General features: G+C 38.8%; 1 protein-coding gene across 20 annotated transcripts in view; it reads left to right on the top strand.

Moving 5' to 3' along the window:
• Window positions 1-21,262, top strand: part of LOC133657258 (neurexin-1a-like) — a 623,384-nt gene that overhangs the window by 575,708 nt on the left and 26,414 nt on the right. The window lies entirely within an intron of this gene.

Genomic DNA, 21,262 nt, shown 5'->3' on the forward strand with positions numbered 1-21,262 from the left:
TTAGCAAACAAAGGGCCGTCTTATCCTGGCTGTTATTTAAAAATGTCATTGGCTGGAGCATCCACTTCATGAGCAGTATCAAATATTCTGACCTTATCAAGATAATAATGCTCAGTAGGTGCAGATTTACCAATAGGATTAAAGGCCTACTGAAACCCACTACTACCGACCATTCAGTCTGATAGTTTATATATCAATGAGGAAATCTTAACATTGCAACACATGCCAATACGGCCGGGTTAGATTAGTAAAGTGCAATTTTAAATTTCCTGCGAAATATTCTGCTGAAAACGTCTCGGTATGATGACGTTTGCGCGTGACGTCATGGATTGTGCGGACATATTGGGACACCATTGTGGCCAGCTATTAAGTCATCTGTTTTCATCGCAAAATTCCACAGTATTCTGAACATCTGTGTTGGTGAATCTTTTGCAATTTGTTTAATGAACAATGAAGACAGCAAAGAAGAAAGCTGTAGGTGAGATTAGCGGCTGGCTACAGCAACACAACCAGGAGGACTTTGAATTGGATAGTGTAGTGGATTGTCCGAAGCTTAAACAGGCAACAAAAGTAGTTTAGTACAACACATTTATTTACCCATTATCAGAAGTGCAGGTTGAATTGAGTTGGCCGTGCAGACGGACCACATGTCACTCCGGAGCAAACAAGACACACACAAGCCAAAACCACTGTCGAGTTCCGGTCTTCTGCCATTTTTTATATGTCTTTTGTGCGTCATTGTTTGCTATCTAAATGCGTCAATGTCTTGTTGTTTTTCCTATCTGTCTCTTGTGCGTCATTGTTTGTTATCTAAATGCGTCAATGTCTTGTTGTTTTTCCTATCTGTTCCATAACAACTCGAATCCTTTAGACAGTCAACACATTCTGTAGACAGGTTGGCACGACTTAATATTCACTTTTGTCCCACCACTGGTCCATTCAATGGCACAAAATACAAGATAATTGAAAATGAGCGGACATTCTTAAAAGACAAGAAACATAGGTCAAAAGGTCAGAAATTCTACTACATACCCGCCTTCCAGGGTCTTAAGACCCTGGACCAAAACAATTTCTGATATAGACCACTAACTTAAATCTCTACCGCAGATAGAGGCAAAAACCTCAATGTTTTTATGCGAGGCAAAAATTCCGTCTATGACCCTCCTTCAGAGCGATCGCTGTTACCAGCCTGCAGTAAAACCATCTCACAGAACACAATTAGTGGCCTACCCTTTGATTTAGTAAAGGAATAACAAATACTTTGATCATGAACATCATTGAACATAAATAGATGAATAGATATACACTTATGACTGTAAGACATTTGCAAAAATATTTTTCCCGGCATTTGCAATGAATGTAGTTACCAATATTGTTAATTATCAATTGATTTTGAACACACAACTGAATTTCGTATGAGTCCATGTTCGATTAGTGCTCGTATAGATGGCTCGGTGGTGCCTCAGGCTGGTGGCCTGCCGACACCTCGTTGGGCTTTTGGCTGCCTTGGTGAAGAAAGAGATCCACTCAAACAGTCTGTCTCTGTCTCTTCTTGGGGTGTAGTTCAGTCCATTGGGCAGACTGCGCAATGGCATGTGCGCGCTGGCCGCTTTGGGGAAAACTCAGGTAGAGTTGGAGCTGTGGGGGCTTTGGGGAAGGCTGGGGCAGAGTATGGGGCGTGGGGCTTTGGTCCAGGCCCTCGGCTTTCTTCAGGCCTCCTCGCTGCTTCGGCACTCCCGACACTTCTTTCCACAGCTGCTGGAGTCCCGGTGGACACATTGGCTGGCAACCTTAGTTGTTCTCGTCATCGCTGGCAAGGTGTTGTCTCTCCTCTCGGTTCCTTCCAGTCAGATATCGGGTGTTGGTCCTGGATTGGCTTTGACCGTGCCCCTCTTAGCGAGTGCAAGGGAATCTGGGGTGGCTGCTTTCATCCTCAAATCTGCACAGAGGAACTGGCACACAAATTCTACATTTTGCAAACTTACCATTTTGGTCTCATGGTCTTTCCACCTTCCTAGGAAGCTGCTGGTCCTGAGAAGTGCTGATCTTGTGACTGAAGAAGATTAACCTGTTTTCTTAAATTAGGTGCCGTTGTTTGACCTAATCTTTTTGGGGAAACCATGTCGGGATATTAGATCATTCACTAAACATTTAATTACTGAATTGGCACCCTCCTTTGAGGGTGGGGTTGCTTTCGCCAACCACTGCAATTGTCAATCTAAATCATTACGTTCCTTTATCCTTGTACCGGATTGATTAAATAAAACCTCAACACGCTCAAACTTGACCCAATCCAAACTCACCTCCCCCCTATGTCCCTCTCACAGGGACAGTGTTAGTCGTAGTAATAGTAATAGTAGTAGTAGTATTAGTAGTTTCAGAAACATCCAAGAAAAAGAAAAGGCAGCTGATAGTCAAGTGCAGCAAGAACAGAGGCGGAGGACAGGTCATGTTTGAGGTCACTGTTCGCTTTTGCAATAGTACTTTGATATTTTACAACACCTAGTGAATTATTGTGGCCTCAATAATTCACTAAATAGTTGTATTTAATTTAGTCTATCTATAATGGGACAATGCATAGAAACATTAAGTTCAGAAACAGATATGTTCTGTACCAGATTATATCTAAATAGCTACTTTCCATCTGTAGTCCCTGGCTACCTAAATTAAGGGGATCCACAAATCAAGCAATAAAATTATGACACTAATTAATCATAATAAATATATACATTCATAATAATCAATAATTAATCAAAAATAATCATACTGTAGCATGTAATCAGATTAATAGAAATCCTAAAATTCCCCTTCATGGACACATTCTTAATATACAATACAACCACACCTTATTTACATCATCACACAAAGACAATACATGCTCTTGTTCACATCTGTCATCATTCGTAACAACAACCAAGATTTTAACAGCCATACCTCACAATTTACAACAAAAATGCTCTCATGGATAAATATAATACTCATTAAATTGATGTGTCAACATAATGCTCCTCTTAGTGACCGTCTGAGCAGCCTTGATTGCTCCAAAGCCACTTTTTAATTTCAAATTTTTTATTCCTTTTGTTATAACATGGAGAAGGCTAATTGGTCTGTACATGTTCTGGTCTTCTTTATTTCCTGCTTTATGGATTTAATTATAGTAGCAGTTTCTCGACGTGGTAGGGAAAGTGTTTTCCGTTATTAATTTATTTATCAATTGTTGTTATACGAGCAATAATACAATCCTTATATGTTTTTAGGAAGATAGTGTCCAACCCATATATATATATATCTCTAGATGGTGAGTCTGATAATGCAGTGAAGATTTTGTTTAACTTTGTTTCATTTGTTAATTCTAAAATTAGTCCATCCTGAATAAATTACAATTATTTGCACTGATTTTGAGGGATTTTTTATTCAGGGTTTGTACAGACTGGATGAAATGTTCATTAAAATTATTATTTATGTCCAGACTGTCTGCGATAGTAGCGCCATTGATATTTAATGTTGTAGTGTTGTTTCTTGTTTGCTCTCTTTCCGTAAGTTTGTATCTGGTTTTCCATAACTTTCTAATGTTCCCTTTTGCAACTTTGATTACTTCTAAGTGAAAGTCAGCCTTAGACTTCCGCATAAACATTGTAACTTTGTTCCTCCAAACTTTTAAATCATACAATCCGTATTTAGACCTGTTATAATTGCTCTTATGAGAGCTGAGTCCTCATGTCTTTATTAGAATCCAATGGTATTTTTATTTTAGCACTCTTCTTTCTGGTTTTGTATTCGTGTATTTACAGATGTTCTCTTTGATTGTTGTCATCCAATTGTAAATCTAGTAGGGCTGCTTATTATTTGTATCATGTGGAAGCCGTTTATAATATCCTTAAGTTTCTTTCTACGTGTTTTATTTAACCAGTCCAGATTAACGTCCCCCATGACGTTACTTCTTTCATACTATGCTGTTTGAGGATGTCTGAAAATGAATCAAGAAAAATGTCTTTATCTGTGGTCGGTCGGTATACTACAATTACCTTGAAATACATTTCTGAGGAAAATGTGATTTTAATTTCAACATTCTCAAATTGATCTACTTTTAATGTTTTCCCTTTCATAAATCATAATTCCTCCCCCCTTTGTCACTCGATCTGTCTTTTCTGTAATCTTGTCCCCCGGGACATTAATTAGAACGTAAAGGTGTTGTGGGTTTTAACCATGTCTCTGATAGACAAGGTATCCCAGATTAGAGTCTGACAGTAACTGTATTTGTTCAGTATGTTTCCTGTGGTAGAAAGTTTAATAATGCGGACACGTTTGTTACTGAATACTTTCTACAGACTTCTGTCTCTCTGCGACTTTGTGTATGTAATAAACAACTACAATTATTTGATATGCTTAAATTTTGTTTTAGCTCAGCTGTTGTGTAGCTGCTAGCTCTTTATAGCCTACAGCAGGAATGTCCAAATTGCAACCAATAGCTATGTTTTTAACAGACAACCGAAATAATTGAAAATGTGGTATTAGCGTATCGGTTCAATCAGTGGCAGCTACGCCCTGTTTTATCATTTGACCTACATTTTTGGTTTCGTAGGTAGGACAGAGAGCAAAGGAACAATGTGGGTCATTAGTTGTCCATCTTATACCATTCTAATTGTTGTAAGGATAGTTCACATGAGCAGCCATACCTTGAGTCCCACCATATATAACAGTCAAAAGGCTCCTATTATGAGTCGTCTAATTGGTGATCATACACTTTGGCGGTTTGGGTGGCAGGGCACACGGACGCACCTCAGTCAGCTAGTGCTAGGACAGTTGGAGCAGTCCCCGTCCTCCATTCGTTCCTGGGAGGCGTCCCCAGTAGTTGTCAGCTGATGTCGTGCTGTCAGGCAACCAACATCAGGAAGTTCCTTATGTGCGGTATTGAATTGTCAGGGCACAGTTCGTAAGCAGGTCATTACAAGGTGTGTGCAGGTTGTCCACAAAGGAAAGCTTCAAAGATTGTGTTGAACATTGTCCGTTGACACTTATGTCCAGCAGGGGTCTGTTTGTATCCTGCTGTTCGTCCTGCTGTCACACCTGTATTTTTTGTGAGCATGTTCTGGCTACAACTTTGGAGCTTGTCTTGTTCAGAGAAGTTGGCAGTCCCCCTTCTGCATATCCTTTCCACTCTTGCTTGACCTAGCACAACCGTGGCTACCACCCAAGACCGTCTGTATGGTTTTACGTTTTGTTGAGGTTTTTTCCTCCAGAATTTGGAACTCAAAACATGTACACCCATCGTTTTCATATCCTCTCGGTTAGTTCAATTGTGCATATCACGTTTTAAAATTACAGTCTTAACTATCCCATTAATTGCTAATCAATAACCTTAATTCAAAGATTATACGTACTACTTCATGTGTATTTAAGTACCCTTTTAATTCACTTAAAGATTATCTATAAGTTAATTTAAACTATCATTTGTCTATCAGTAGGCGCGAGCAAGCTGTCAAGCTTGCACTCTGACCTCCCGCTGTGCGTGATACTCTCCAAAACAAAAGAATGTTTTTATTCACGTTTCTCCTTATCTTTCAGCTAAATCTTCTAATCTTTTAACTTTTAACGTCCGCACTGTGTTTATTTTTATTGTCTGCATTTTAAGTTTGCTTTTATTTTCTTTCATTTCACTTTGTTGTCTGTGAAGCACTTTGAGTCTTGTCCTTTCCTGGAAAAACGCCACACAAACAAAGCTGCCCCGCCTTGCCTTGCATGTCTCCGACTGGTTATCCAACCTAGTCACAACAAAAACACAAGGCCATGCTCTAAGCGCCTTGCTTAATCACACTTCTCTTTTTAACACTTTACATATCGGCTCTTATTCTATTTATTAATGTAGGCTGTTATTTGTAATTATTATTCAACACTATTCACAGCAAACGGTTGTAAAGTTATAGTTATTCGCATTATACTCTCAAAATCTATTGCTAACTGAAAGCTGTTGAGATTTGGTTTGCCTCCTTCATCTCAGTGGCCTAGTGGTTAGAGTGTCCGCCCTGAGATCGGCAGGTCGCAAGTTCAAAACCCCGGTCGGGTCACACCAAAGACTACAAAAAATTTGGGAGCCAAATCACCAAACATGATTCCCCCACCTCCCAGGGGCAATCACGGGGGATGGGCCAAATGCAGAGGACAAATTCCACCACACCCAGTGTGTGTGTGACAATCACTGGCACCCCAACTTTAATTCTAACTTTATTCTGTCATGCCATTATCCTCTTCTAGCTCAACATCCAGAAGTATGGTGTACTGCAATGTCTAAATAAAAATATAAATTACTCCAAACTAAAATGTCAGACTGCACTTTAAAGTTACTTTTATTAAATTAATTTCCAAACTAACCACCACCACAGCAGACATCTTCCTCAATCCTATCCCAATACTCCCATAAATTAGAAAGGTGTTTCACAACAGTGGTTAAGTAGTTATTTTAAGTAATAGATCTCAATATGTAGAAACTAATAAGACTAAATTTGCCCTAGTGTGTGAATGTTGTCTGTCTATCTATCTGTGTTGGCCCTGTGATGAGGTGGCGACTTGTCCAGGGTGCAAAGTCAAATTGTGAAACAAAAATTAAAGTTGAATCAAGTGGAAATTGACAGAGTATATGAACTACATTCTTGAGAATAGTAATTGATCATTAATATGTTGGAAGCCGCATATTGAACATATTAAAGAAAAATATCCAAATCCATTGCTATTCGGTATAAAGTTAAACACATGCTGAATAAGAAATGTCTGCACATGTTATATTATTCATTTATTTTTCCATATGTAATATTGTTTTGAAGTTTGGGGAAATGTTTATAGAAGAAATATAGACCCAATACTTAAACTTAAAAGGCTCATTTCAATAATACACAAAGCATTGTTATTATGATCATATCAATCCATTTTTTTAAGTCATAATGTGTTAAATGTTCAGATAATTTAATTTTAAAACAATGGCAATTATGTTTCCAAGTAAAGAACAACAGCCTTCCAGTTTGTATTCTTAGCTTGTTTACATTATGAGGAGACACTATCATTTACGGGGGATATTGATTTTTAAAATAGGTCAAGTAAAATAAAAATAAAAACACAAATGTATTTCAGTTTTAGGAGTTAAATGATGTACCATCCTCAGTGATGAGCTGAACACATCTAGTTTTTTGTTATGGTTTTGGAGACCCTTGAAAAGTAAAGTTTTCTCAACATTATAAAATATAGTAACAATTACTTTCATCTTTTAACGTTGATGTTCCAGGTAATTTAATATTCAGTAATTGTATATCATAGGCCAATATAAGCTTTGGCTTCTGCCTATTCTTTTTTTTTTCGGTCATTCTTTTTCTTTTTTTTTGTTCTGTGTGTAAATGTGTATGATTGTTAATATGTCTAATTTACTGTTAAACTGCTCACACAAATTGGTTGATGGTTGATTATATGACCAAAATAAACGTATTTCATTTATTCATTCATTATCTATCGCACTCATAGTTTTATTCCATTTTGCATGTAATTATTCCTATTGATTTCTTCCCATTTCACTTAAACAACTAAACAACTAAACAAACAAACAAACTTGCAGCTAACCACAATCAACAGCATACCATTTACGAATACCTACATTTGTCACTTTCTCATCTTTTCTTCACTTTCGTTTTCCTTTACAAACAACATCCTGTATCCATCTCTTCCTTACACTTCACACAATGTTTCTATTTTCTGTTCTCCTAGAAACCATTCACATAACGTAAGGTTATAAACATCCTTTTCCCATATTTTCTCAAACCATCCTCTTCACCCTCAATCTGTTTTTTCACCTGCTCTCTCTTCCTCTCTCTCTCACTTTCTCTCCTTCTCTCACAATACAAACACAATAATCCAAAATAATCAGTCTTATAAAATAATTTTAGCTTTAGATATGATTTAGGGCAATGGTTTTCAACCTTTTTTTTCCAGTAAACTAAAGAAATAAAATACAGCATAATGTCATCATTTTCTGATTTATTAAATTGTATAACAGTGCACCATATTGCTCATTTGTTGTGGTTTTACTTGACTTATTTGGACAAAAAAATATAAGAATAACTAAAACGTTTTAAAAATTAAACAAGTGATTAAATTATAATAAAGATTTCTATACATATAATCAATCATCAACCTTCTTTGGATATTGTAAAAAAGATCCATCTGGGCTCGTGAACTTAATTCTAAATATTTATTTTGTTGAAGAATTATTCTTCTATAATTATATTTATAAAGGATTTTGAATTGTCGCTATTTTAAAATATTTAAAATCTCAGGTACCCCTTGGCATACCTTCAAGTACCTCCCTTTTTTGTCCGGGCGGAAACACCATACCCTCCTTTGAGAACTACTGGTTTAGCCTATAAAAATCCTTTGTCTCATACATCATTAGACTGTACTAGGATGACAGGGAATGCAAAACAATAACAGTGCAATACTTTTTTATATCATGGTCGTTAATGCCTAGTTTCTCTTATTTTACCGTTCTATTTTTATTCTCCTTGTAATATTTTTTCTATTCTGTTTCCATTTATACCCTTATTAGTTACTGTTTACTTTTTACTTCTTCTTCCTGAGGGAACTCTCCTGAAGGAATCAATAACGTTGTATCTGTCTATCTATCTATCTATTACTAACCCGAGCACAATTCATGACGTCATGCTCATCTTGCAGACAGTTATTTCCATTTAGTTTTATTCTCTATTTGTAATTCTACATGCACCAATGTCACATAGAAATTTGCTTTCTTTGTTATTTATTTACATTATTATTTCTGGTTTACTTGCTGTCTGTTTACTTAAGTTCTCATATTTTGGTCTGTCTTCCTTCTGATTAGAATGTGTTTAACGCTTCTCTACGTTTTGTTTTGACAATGGCGCTGAGTGGCTCTTATCTGTACTTCTTCAGACTCTATGTTTCACAGATGCCCTTAGATGTATTAGAATATAAATTTAACTTTTATTTTATTGTGTGTTTATTCCTAAAAAAAAATGAAAATGTCAATGTATGATCAATTTATCTTTATCAAATTTAAATTCAATATTATTAATTTATTTGTTGTATAACTATTAATTCAAAGTTACAATGTGTCCTAATCTATGATGTTCGTGCGTGTGTGTTTGTCTCAACTTCCACACAGAAACTGGATGGATCAGATAAGCAACAAGGCTGTACCAAAAAAAGTATACTAGACATATAAATGAATGATGAATTAAACAATGTTTCAATGTCCCACAATCCGTATTTATTTATTGATATTTAAACGTGTAATTTTCCATATATCTATTATTTTACTGGACTTAGCAAGCACCTACTACTAGCACACTCTACAGACCGAGAATAACTGTTCAACCACACTTAGTAATGCCAAGCTAGATGCTAACTTAGCCTTACTATGCCTCAGTAAGCAAACTTTTGCTAACCTAGCCCAATGCTATGCTAACACAATGCTAACCTAGCTCAATGCTATGCTAACACAATGCTAACCTAGCTCAATGCTATCCTAGCTCAATGCTATCCTAACATTGTCACACCTCTTCGGCCCACGCCTCGTACAGCTGACACTCACACAGCCTCGCCACACGCACACACTCTTATCTCAAAATGTCTTCCAGATGAGACTCCTTTTTTTTTCTTTTTTTTTTTTTTCTTTATATGCGTCACACAGTCACTCACACAGATAATTTAGCAGCACAGTTAAAAGTAAATGCAATAGACAACTATTTTTCTCATCCAGAAGCACAGCTGTATCATATCAGAACCTTAATAATAAGAACAACATTTATCATTCACTCTTAGATGGACAAATAGTCAAGTTTAAGGAGGGTATTCTGGACTTCCCTGCTTAGGCTGCTGCCCCCGCGATCCAACCTCCGAGAGCGGAATAAGATAATTAAATGGATAGATCATACACTCATATGTTTTCTGTACATAAACTTTGTCTACTTTCTCACACGCACACACATTTTAGACAATTTCCAAACTTTTACAGATAGCGGGGCTGTGAGAAAAAGCGTGAAGGGAGGTTGCGAGAGGGGGGGAGGAAAAGGAAGGGGGGAATTAAACCAGATAAGAAACCAGGTGCTACACAAAAGTTATTACATTATGCAGATATATATATATAAATTTAAAAAACACACATTTTTATCCCACAACCCACGCCCCCCTGGTCCGGACCAATATAAACAACTAATGCACGCGTGCTTTTGTGGAATCGGCCGTCTCATTAACAAACACAGGTCCCATCATTACTCATACAACGGCGATTAACCCGTTCAGCGGAGCAGCCCCTGGTTTTACTCCCTGACCAATACACGGCAACAGCAAAAAAGCACCATAGAGTCACTGATAATCACCCAATGCTCTACAGTCATCATGTTTTGGTCAGTTCCATACAGTTTCACCAAAGCTTCACCAAAGCTCCACCAAAGCTCTACCATATGCAGCCCGATCAATATCCATCTATACTGCAGCCAATTAAACAGAACGTCGTGACAAATACAGCTCAGTTGATCTCCTTTACCGGAGTCACCAAACGGTCACCCAAAATTAGGCTTTTCCAACGCTGCAGTTTCCACATAGAGAGATATGTCGCACATTCATAGACTTCATAAATTTGTATGGGCCAAATGTTACACCAGTTAGCAAAACCCTGCCTTAAATTTAGCTGTATCCAACTCTGGCTAATTCTGATGCACTTGCAGAAAGAAGCATCCTCTGCCAACAACGACAGAGGATGAAGAGGTTAAGAGAAATTTTTCGTCTCACATAGTCTATGCTTCTACACTCCAAACCACCAAAATTCTATCAACAATCCCCTTATGTTAAAAACAAGAAATCACAAGTTTTCAACAAACACACAGACAAATGATCACATATAAAACAACTCAATCCAACCATAATTTACCCCAGTCCAGGTTGTTTTTGGAGGACCTGACTAAACCTATCTTTTATCAAAAATAGATTCAGCAATTAGTCTTATCGATCCGGCTCTCTCCAGGCAGAAAATGTTTACACTTTAAGCAAACTGCTTACCTTGTTATGCGCGCGTGCAGCACACTGTCTGCCTGACAGAGAGAGCGGGAGCGGCTGTCGACCTGTAGCTTCTAAACCATCCTGTTCGTGACGCCAATTTGTGTAGTGGATTGTCTGAAGCTTAAACAGGCAACAAAAGTAGTTTAGTACAACAAATGTATTTACCCATTATCAGAAGTGCAGGTTGAATTGAGTTGGCCGTGCAGACAGACCACATGTCACTCCGGAGCAAACAAGACACACACAAGCCAAAATCACTGTCGAGTTCCGGTCTTCTGCCATTTTTTATATGTCTTTTGTGCGTCATTGTTTGTTATCTAAATGTGTCAAGGTCTTGTTGTTTTTCCTATCTGTCTCTTGTGCGTCATTGTTTGTTATCTAAATGCGTCAATGTCTTGTTGTTTTTCCTATCTGTTCCATAACAACTCGAATCCTTTAGACAGTCAACACATTCTGTAGACAGGTTGGCACGACTTAATATTCACTTTTGTCCCACCACTGGTCCATTCAATGGCACAAAATACAAGAGAATTGAAAATGAGTGGACATTCTTAAAAGACAAGAAATATATGTCAAAAGGTCAGAAATTCTACTACAATAGCAGACGCGCAACCGTGAGTACAGCTTTGGCTTCCAAACATTTGATCGCTTGCCCGTACGTGCGTGCCGCTATGTGCATGTAACGTATGTAACTTTGGGGAAATATATGTGCTGTATGAACTTTACAGAGGGGAACGGTACTTTGGGCTGTGGGATTGAGTGTGTTGTGCGGGTGTTTGATTTGTATTGGTGGGTTATATGGACGGGAGGGGGGAGGTGTTTGTTATGCAGATTAATTTGTGGCATATTTAATACAAGCCTGGTTGTGTCGTGGCTAATAGAGTATATATATATGTCTTGTGTTTATTTACTGTTTTAGTCTTTACCAGCTGAATGTCAGGTCCCACCCGCCTCTCACAGCATCTTCCCTATCTGAATCGCTTCCACTGCCCTCTAGTCCTTCACTCTCACTTTCCTCATCCACAAATCTTTCATCCTCACTCAAATTAATGGGGTAATCGTCGCTTTCTCGGTCCGAATCGCTCACGTTGCTGGTGGCCATGATTGAAAACAATGTGCAGATGTGAGGAGCTCTACAACCTGTGACGTCACGCTACTTCCGGTACAGGCAAGGCTTTTATTATCAGCGACCAAAAGTTGCAAACTTTATCGTCGATGTTCTTTACTAAATCCTTTCAGCAAAAATATGGCAATATCGCGAAATGATCAAGTATGACACATAGAATGGATCTGCTATCCCCGTTTAAATAAGACAATTTCATTTCAGTAGGCCTTTAAAGGCCTCTTATTATGCAAAACCAACCCTTTTCTTACCTGTTGGCTAATTTTTTTGTGTATTTGGGATCCCAAAAAGTCCTGAAAATTTGAATCCAAACCATTGAGGCATGGCAGAGATATTAATAAAACACTTTTACCTCTTTCCATGTAAGCCGTTTGGAATTTGAGACGTTAGTGACGTAATTTGCTTTAGGTATGTCAGTGGTCCATGTCTCCATATATTAATCAATCAATCAAAGTGCATTTATATAGCCCTTAATCCCAAGTGTCTCAAAGGGCTGCACAAGCCACAACGACATCCTCGGCTCAGATCAGGGCAAGAAAAAACTCAACGTAATGGGATACAATGAGAAATCTTGGAGGGGACCGCAGATGTGGGGACCCTCCCCCTGGGCGACCGGTGCAATAGACATCGAGTGGATCTAGTTAGCTAGCGCATAATCTGTGGTCACCTAATAACTTCTCCACGCAGGAGAGAGGGGCAGAGCAGGGGGGTCTATTTAAAGGCTAGCATATACAAATGAGTTTTAAGATGGGACTAAAATGCTTCTACTGAGGTAGCATCTCTAACTGTTACTGGGAGGGCATTCCAGAGTACTGGAGCCCGAATAGAAAACGCTCTATGGCCCGCAGACTTTTTTTGGGCTCTGGTAATCACTAATAAGCCGGGGTTCTTTGATATATTGCCGGGACATATGGTCATACTTGCCAACCATGAGACCTTCGAATTCAGGAGATTGGGGGGGCGGGGCGTGGTTGGGGGGGCGGGGTTCGGTGGTAGGGGGGTGTATATTGTAGATCAAGATCAAGATGCGTTATTATTGTCCATTCTTTAACATGTACAAGACACATAAGAACTGAAATTTCATTTTCGTAGCCCGGAAGAGTTAGGGATGCAAAGGGGTTCTGGGTATTTGTTCTGTTGTGTTTATGTTGTGTTACGGTGCGGATGTTTCCCCGTAATGTGTTTGTAATTTTTGTTTGGTGTGGGTTCACAGTGTGGCGCATATTTGTAACAGTGTTAAAGTTGTTTATACTGTCACCCTCAGTGTGACCTGTATGGCTGTTGACCAAGTATGTCTTGCAGTTCTTTCGTGTGTATGCAGAAGCCGCATACAACATGTGACTGGGCCGACACGCTGTTTGTATGGTGAAAAAACGGACGCGTCGACAGGTTGTAGAGGACGCTAAAGGCAGTGCCATCACGGCACGCCCTTAATTTTGTTGTCCGGGTGAAAATCGGGAGAAATTCGGGAGAATGGTTGCCCCGGGAGATTTTCGGGAGGGGCACTGAAATTCGGGAGTCTCCCGGAAAAATCGGGAGAGTTGGCAAGTATGCATATGGTACAATACAATCAGCAAGATAGGATGGAGCTAAACCGTTAAGTATTTTATACGTAAGTAGTAAAACCTTACTGCGGTTTACCCGTAGAGCTTTGCGCAAGTCCACCTTTTTTATCCAGTTGTAGTCAATGAGTTTCCTTCTTTTTCTATGCAAACATGTTGACCAAAGCACCATTGTTACATGTTATGTAGACCACAAGGAAGTGTTTTTAATTGTAATATGGCCTCTTTTAAGGTAAAAGTATGACAATAGGATACCACGGAACTGTGAATATTGAATATATTGTTAAACGGGCACCTTTCTGGCTACTATGACCATAAATTACCATACAGTACTAAGATCTCGTTTTACATCAACCTGTACAGTTTTCCTCCTGCATTTAGTGTAAATAACTGCTGCGCCTTCCATCGCCGTCAGACTGTTGTTACTGCTCTGAAAAGCCATTAAAAGCTCTTCTTGGCCACCATCCAATGTGAAGTAATCCTATTGGGAGCAATTCTCTTGAACGACTTGAACAAATTTCACACATAACAAAAACTATGCAAGTGTTTTTCATGTGGCCCAAGGTTAACATTATAATGTACTTAAAACCGCACACCTATTCATCTTAATTACTTTGGATTATTTGTCGGTGCAAAAGTCCTACACAGTAATGATCTGACCCACCTGTATGGTGTTGATTTAGATGGTCACTTGTGCTTGTAATTAAACTCTGCAAATTGCACAGGGAATTAATCATGTTGTTTCTCATGCATAGTGTATCAGCAATTGACATAGTTTTAGTTAAAAAAAAAAACAACAACAACAAAAAAAGGCTTTTCCTGACCCCCGATCAACACAAACTTCAAGGAAAGATTTATTTATCTGACAATGTCTTTTTATCAGCTTGCAATTCTACCAAACGTTAATCTCTTACCTTTGCCATTCTAGGAAAGGAATTAAACCGAAACCCATGAATATATGGATTTTAAAAGGCTTTCTGAAGTGATGAGAAGAAGGGGAAACAATTACGTTGGCCTCCACTCCATCCAGAATTGGTATTGATCAGTGTTAGCCTCGGTCATCAAACCACCACTAACTTAATCTCCACCCAACATGTTCAAGGTTCTAGTCTGAGTAATGTGGCCTTCTACCAGTAGCAATAGCAACATGTCCTTATGCTCTCATACTGCGCATAAAAGTGACAACCCTTTTGAGGAGCATCTCATCAGGTACTTCCAATGCACATCTGCTTAGTCTGTCAAATACCACACACAAGAGATTGGTCTACTTTGTAATTCAACAATGTTTTAACAAGGGCATCTGCCAAAATGTCAGTCATGAATCATGCACCTGGTGATATGACATTGGCATTATTGGCCTAACTGTCCTCCATCCTAAATATTGCTTCCTGTTAGAAGAATTGACATACTTGGAAAATATTTTTAAGACAAAAAAATACAATAACTAATTACTTGTTTTAATATCAATGAAATCACTATCCGTGATGAAACAGTATTTTTCCATTGTTGCTCTACATTGACTCCATTGATCCCCACTGCCCATATTTGACCGGTATCTGATCTGGTCAAAAGTACCATTCGGATTTTTTCCAAATCCAACCCAGGCCTATAAAACGATCAGGTCGAGTTAATCCGACCAATACGCAATCGAAAGGTGACAATTACGGCTAAATTCTTAGCCAAAACTGACAGGAGCAGAAGACAGTCAGTGGCAAAAAGAAGTGATTAAAATATAGGACGACTTACATCAATGCACCACCGCTCTGCCTCCCTACCCACACATTCCTCGGTTCAAGTGGCCCGCAGCCCCGCAAACTATCATAGCTAAAATTCATGCCCACTGAACTAACAAATGTTGACTCTAGTTGTACAAACTCATTGAAATTGCCATTAGTGTGCCACATACCAAGTTATATGACTCTAAATCAAATCAAATCCAATCAACTTTATTTATAAAGCACATTTAAAATTTACCACAGGGGTAGCCAAAGTGCCGTACAATGGGCAGGTTAAAAGATAATACGAGTACCAAGCAAATACAACACAACACAAACAGAACACGATAAAAAATAAATAAATAAAATAAAATAAATAAAACATAAAACATAAAAACAGGTTCACAGCAGGTGTATTATGGGGCGCCATTGCAGGATGGATATCACTCAGTGTTAAAAGCCATGGAATAAAAGTAGGTTTTTAAGCTTCTAGGGTGTATGGCTGGGGAATTACAGTAAAAAGTGTAAAATTATTAAAATAAAACTGCAAAAAAGGCTCACAGTTAACAAGTGTCACATACCAAGTTATGTGACTCTAGTGTAAACAGTTGCAAAATTAGCTCACAGGACTGACGCCAACACCAATCGGGGCCCGGTTCACATCTGTGAAAACAGGGCACCGCATGTGATGTCATGTGTTGTGCACATTCGTGTCATTTCAAGAACATGCTCCATTCATTAGGTATGCATAGAAGTTCCATATTTTTTTGGTAATGGGAATGACAACATAAAAAGATACGATTGACCAAAAAACACAAATTGGGCATCATACCCTGCAGTGTGAACATCACAAGTATTTTTGAGTGACAAGTTGTTTGGCATCACCCATTGGTATGATACATGAAATAACCCACCCATCTTTTCCCAGCCCTTTTTTTGCTAAGGAAAAAATACCATCTCATTGTTGGGTTATTACGATAGTTTGTTTGCACACAATGTCTTATTCTTTGATTGGTAAGCACAACTACAAAAACTGTTTGGTAGAACGAACCTTCTGTCAGAGCTATTCTGGATCATTCATTGTTTCATAAAATTACCTTTCCAATTGTGATTAAAGTGCTGGTATAGGCAGCATTATTGCTAATATTGTGGAGTGCCACCCTTATGTACAAGCTTGTCGTTTACTTAGTTTTCAATACAGTTGAATTAGAACAAAACCTCGCTCTGTTGTCATTTGTTGAATCAGTCAAAGATAATGGTTTGGCGATGTGGATTTCCAAGCTAACGATACAATACCAACTCAAAAGCACCGATGCTCCCAAGTTTAATACCACACCTTTGCCTCCCAATTAATGTATGGAGAAAGTTAATGCAGGTGCTTAAGTGACCCCCAATGAAAACTTTCTGTGGCCCAAAGTCATCGTCATTTTACATACAACTGTCGTCTCTCCACCAGTAACCGAGGGACACCAATTAGTTAAATTGACTCACTTTTTTTTCCACTAACATGCCAAAAACGTGGAAAGCCAGCGGGGCAGGAGAAGCTTATCACTGGCTAAGCCCTCTGTGATTTGATCATACTGCAGCAAATTGAATGCTTCTCCTGGTTGAGAAATCCACATTGGAATACTAACGCACAGTAAAAGGAAGCTTATTTGGCCTATTTGGGAAAGTACATAGGGAAAGTAGTAGAGATCAAGAATAAACCCATAAACTCCAATGCCATGTGCTTCTTTGCCAATGCAGACAAAAATGATATTGCCCTAATTGTTAGTGAAGAAAGAACACCTACCATGCACAGCACTAGAAAACAGTAAGAAGCCCTTTTCCCCTTGGGGTTTTATCTTCCAAACTCTCATTCAGTGATTTATGCAGCATTCCACGTATCATAAATAATCCCCTCATGTCCTTTATTCTCAGCTGCAGTGCTGCTAAGGAATGGCCATTGGCAGGTTGAGGTTAATCATGTCCACTTTCCTCTCCTCTTTCTCTGCACTTGTCTACAAGCACTCTGCTACAACTACTAATGTGGTTGACATTTATTTTAATAGATAGCATTTCAGGAAAGAGAAACAACATACAGTATCTCACAAAAGTGAAGCACCCGGCCCATTTCAGCAACCGTTTTTATTGCAGTGTTATATCAAGGGCCAATACTGTACTATAGAAATTAAATTGAAGTTTTACAGTAGTCTGTATATAGCCTGTATAGCAGTATAGTTTTACTATCCACTGAAAAGAAAACTCAACACGCAGCCATGATAAAGGATCCAAACAAACACACCTTCACGATGACAAGTGCTTTGGAAGCTGAAGGTGATGGAATATCTAAGTTTGTGACCAGTGATGTCATCATGGAGGAGTGGAAGAGTATTCCAGTAACAAGCCATCAATTCGGGTGAATGCCCCCAGGTCCATGCCCAAGAGGATTAAGGCAGTGCGAGATAATAATGGTGCTCACTAAATATTCAAACTTTTGACACAATTCTAGATGACATGTAAACTGTGCGATCATGTGTACATGTGTGTTGACAGCTATTTTGACAATGATGGCTGTGTTGATTTATTTTCAAGAGACAGAGCCTCTACTGCATCAAATTGTACACTGACAACTACTCTATCCGAGTTTCATTTCTACAGTACTTTCCCTTGAGAAGATATAATCAAAAATGGTTGCTGAAATGTAAGTGGTGTACACTTTGGTGAGATACTGTACTGGTGTAAACTAATAAATCAAGTAACAGATGACGACAAGTCAGCTGCGTTGACGTTACAACATTGTTTTTTTTAAAGTAGCTTTATTTCAGACAGTCTTGTGTGCAATTTTGGTATTTTTCCCAGCATTTATTTCATTGAGGATTATGCCATCCCAAGCTTCATCCTGTGTGTTCTGAAAGAAAACAGGATTTCACACTCACTGTCAGGCTTTCTTTTTGCTGATCCCCCCCCATATTTATATTTTCAATTATTTTCTTTTTTTTTTTAAACACTTATCCTTAGGATGTGCTGACGTTGATGCTTACACAATATGTCCGTTTATAAATCTAAGTAGGGCACAGAAGACTTTGCTTATCTCAGAGAATATGTACAGCCAAAGTTGACATTAATGTGAAATTCCACATTTAAACTAATGAGGGATACGGCTATTGATGGTTCACTACTATGTAAATAATATGGATGGGTATATATATATATATATATATATATATATATATATATATATATATATATATATATATATATATATATATATATATATATATATATATATATATATATATATATATATATATATATATATATATATATATATATATATATATATATATATATATATATATTTATATATATATATTACCAAAAGTATTTGGCCACCCATCCAAATGATCAGAATCAGGTGTCCTAATCACTTGGACGGCCACAGGTGTATAAAATCAAGCACATAGGCATGGAAATTGTTTCTAAAAACATTTGTGAAATAAAGAGCTCAGTGATTTCCAGCGTGGAACTGTCATAGGATGCCACCTGTGCAACAAATCCAGTCGTGAAATTTCCTGGCTCTTAAATATTCCAAAGTCAACTGTCGGCTTTATTATAAGAAAATGGAAGCGTTTGGGAACAACAGCAACTCAGCCACGAAGTGGTAGGCCACGTAAACTGACAGAGAGGGGTCAGCGGATGCTGAAGCGCATAGTGCAAAGAGGTTGCCGACTTTCTGCACAGTCAGTTGCTACAGAGCTCCAAACTTCATGTGACCTTCTAATTAGCCAACGTACAGTACGCAGGGAGCTTCATGGAATGGGTTTCCATGGCCGAGCAGCTGCATCTAAACCATACATCACCAAGTCCAATGCAAAGTGTCGGATGCAGTGGTGTAAAGCACGTCGTCACTGGACTCAAGAGGAGACGTGTTCTCTGGAGTGATGAACCACGCTTTTCCATCTGGCAATCTGATGGACGAGTCTGGGTTTGGAGGTTGCCAGGAGAACGGTACATTTCGGACTGCATTGTGCCGAGTGTGAAATTTGGTGGAGGAGGAATTATGGTGTGGGATTGTTTTTCAGGAGTTGGGCTTAGTTCTTAGTTCTAGTGAAAGGAACTTTGAATGCTCCAGGATACCGAAACATTTTGGACAATTCCATGCTTCGAACCTTGTGGGAACAGTTTGGACCTCACCAATGCGCTTTTGGAAGAATGGTCGAAAATTCCTATAAACACACTCCGCTACCTTGTGGACAGCCTTCCCAGGAGAGTTGAATCTGTAATAGCTGCAAAAGGTCTACCGACAAATAGTTTTCTTCTGGGCATCCTGCTCATGTATTTATAGATCCCTCTCAGACCTGGTGCCACTGGTAGGGCTTACTCATAGATACGAAAACGGACCTTCAGGCTTGTCAGGCATGTCAACGCGGCCGCTATCTTGAGTAGGGGGTTTCGTCAGACCGTTGTGCGTCTGACTGGCACCGACATTTGAATCACTGATAGACCTCTGTCTCAGTTGACTAACGCAGAAAGTGACACGGCATACCCCTGCTCAAGATGGCAGTCGCGCTGAGTCACCGCTCCAATGGACAGCAGCTTCAGAGGCAGCATGTACGCATTCCTCCTTTTTCCCCGTATTGCATGTGTTTGGATATTGTTGCACATACTCTTGTGTGTTGTGGTTTTTTTTTATTACAATCGTTTTGGACGTTGCTGTGCGTCTCGAGTTGCATGTGTTTGGCTGTTTGCATGTGTTTTGGACATTTCTACGCGTTTGTCCGTGTCGGGCACTGTAAAAATGAAAACTGTAAAAATTCAAAATGTAAAATGTAAAAATTAAAAATGTAAAATGTAAAAATTCAAAATGTAAAAATTAAAAATTAAAAAATGAGCACATTTTGTGTCAAACGTTGAAGTAACCCAAACTACCCTGCCCCTTTGCTGCCCCGAACCATCTTATTACCTCACTCTTCACCACATCAATAATTGTGCTTTGGACATTGCATTGCTGCAACATCAACGTAACACCCATCAGACATCTGACTGTTTCCACCCCCACGCCCCTCTATTCGCCATCTTTTTGACAATGCTAAACTGTAGACTATGGTCAACCTGCACTTCAATGCAGTTTCTATGCTGCTAGACAAAGCTCAAACAAAATCTCGTTGACACGTATGACTTAAGTGTTATTATGACAATGACAATAAAGGAATTGATTGATTGATTGATTGATTGATTGATTGATTGATTGATTGATTGATTGATTGATTGATTGATTGATTGATTGATTGATTGATTGAACCAGACTGGTTTAGTTGCTCTGTCCAAGAAGACTATTTTGGCACTATTGTTTGACTCTGAATGTAGTCTTGAAAGAACACAAGAATGATGTAAAGACAAGAAAATCTAATCTCGAGTAAAAGTAATCAGGTATCCATCCGTTCACCAGTCTCCTGCTATGAACTCCAAATAAATCATCCACTTGTGGAGGCTCCTCCGGGCCGATGCTGAAATGACACCCCACCTTTTAACCAGGCTAAATGAAACACCTTTAAGTAATTCCTTCAAGGACCTCATTTCATGCTCGCTCAGCTGCCCGTTCATCATTCGCCATTAGCATGAGTCCAACTACTTCTGACTCACGCGCCATCATCGGGCGCACCGCCAGCATGTCACAAGTACACTTCTCGAGGACACTGATAATTAAAGAGGGATTTAATAAGTGTTTTGGCTGCACTACAGATGATACAGTGACCTGTCAGCAGATTGAGCCCCAAACTCGACTGCCGAATGACTCCGACAGCTCG

The sequence above is a fragment of the Entelurus aequoreus genome, linkage group LG09, assembly GCF_033978785.1.
Source record: "Entelurus aequoreus isolate RoL-2023_Sb linkage group LG09, RoL_Eaeq_v1.1, whole genome shotgun sequence".
Taxonomy (NCBI): Eukaryota; Metazoa; Chordata; class Actinopteri; order Syngnathiformes; family Syngnathidae; genus Entelurus; species Entelurus aequoreus.